Here is a 1754-nt window from a genome sequence, read left to right on the forward strand (position 1 = left end):
GGGGGACCAGGCCCGAACCTCGGTGAGCCCAGTGACCAGATGTTTGGCGAGGCACGCTTTTATTGCACCGATTTCCAGTCTCCTCTTGTCTCTGGCATGCCCTCGCAGACGGCGCGAGCGCGTGGAATCCACAAGAAGAAGAGCATCCCGATCGCGCCCGACTGTGGGGCGGCTGACCCAGAAACTTATTACCGACAATAAATCAGACACCATCACGCGCACTCTCACCCTGCAGGCTGCGACGTAGAGACGACGCCCTCGGATCATCAGCGGTGCAGGTGATCCAAAACATAAATGGAACACCTGAACAAAATTGTGTTCGAGATCACGTCAAACGACATTTTACCGGGTCTTTCAGAGCAGGACACGGCAGTGATGCGGGCTTGCCTACTCCCTTCGCCAGTAGGGCGCCATGGCCGCTGCGGCTCCAGCGACTATCAATCCCGCAACACTGCAGTGTCAGCTCTCAAACACCGTATACTTCACATAACCGCTGGAATCGCCTCGGACTGTCTAAAGCCAAAAATGTTGGTAGTGGTACTTGATTGCAGATTTTCCTCTGTTTTCATCGCTCGGTCTGGTCTCGCCGTAAAACAAAAGCCCGCTGCGGCGCAGACTTGGTGCAGACCGCAACAGACGTCGGGGCGCTGCGTGGCGTTCAGTTCTAAATGTAGCAAAACCGCGCAATGCGAGTCCGCACCACGACGCCCCGCCAGCGCCAGACTGAGGGAAATGCGTCGGGAGCCCCGCCGGCCCCTTGGTGCGCCCCGGGGGCGGGCCGGGCGGGGCGAGGGGGCAAACACAAATATTTGTCTTGCGCGAAAAAAAATGTTGAGTATTCATTCGACCCCTAACCCCCTCCTCTTTTCCCGTCACTTACACCCACGCCACAAGAACTTCTTCAACTTATTCGTGATTAGATGATAACTTTGCCCCCAGCCCAGGATTTCAAAGTACAGCGAAAGTAAAGTGCCAAACAACAATAATCATTTGCAACCTACGCTACACCCATATAGTGTCTCTGGAGAATGGAGATGACTTACTTTTCTCGAGAGAACTTACTTCTCGAGAGGACTTCTCTATAAGATAGAGGACTTACCTTTCGAGAGGACTCACTTCTCTCGAAAGGATGACTTACTTCTCGAGAAGACTTACTTCTCGAGAGGACTTACTTCTCGAGAGGACTTACTTCTCTCGAAAGGATGACTTATGACTTACTTCTCGAGAGGACTTACTTCTACGAGATGAGAGAGAGAGAGGACTTACTTCTCTGTAAGAGAGGGGACTTTCTCCTCCTGAAAACCAGCTGAAACGTAAACATAAGACCAACGTTTATCTCACCTTTTATCCCCGCCTATTGTGTGGTTTAGGGTCTAGGGCCGTTAGAAATCCGCTCAAATGCCAATTCTAACCCAGTGTAAGACGCGGGTCACCTGCGCCCGGCCCGGCCGGTGGAGCGCGCGTAACTCAAGCCCGCTGTTGTACAGCGCCATCCTGTTTATTTGTGTGTTAGTTTTAACGCCCCGCCCTGCAGAACCGCGGCCCCTGTCCTACGTTACGCCACGCCACGCCACGCCACCATGTTGTTCCTAGCGCGGCCGCGTTCGAACACCCGCTCGCTCGCGCCATGTCCCCTGCGCTGTAGTACAGGGGCAGCGCGGACGCAGCCCGTACGCTGCTTTATGTACTACTTTGATGGACTTGGCAGTAATGTTCTAAAAGAAGAACTCGAGAGGCGGGTGGGGGGCAGGGGG

The sequence above is a fragment of the Frankliniella occidentalis genome, unplaced genomic scaffold (genome assembly GCF_000697945.3).
Source record: "Frankliniella occidentalis isolate FOCC.00 unplaced genomic scaffold, Focc_3.1 Scaffold105, whole genome shotgun sequence".
NCBI lineage: Eukaryota > Metazoa > Arthropoda > Insecta > Thysanoptera > Thripidae > Frankliniella > Frankliniella occidentalis.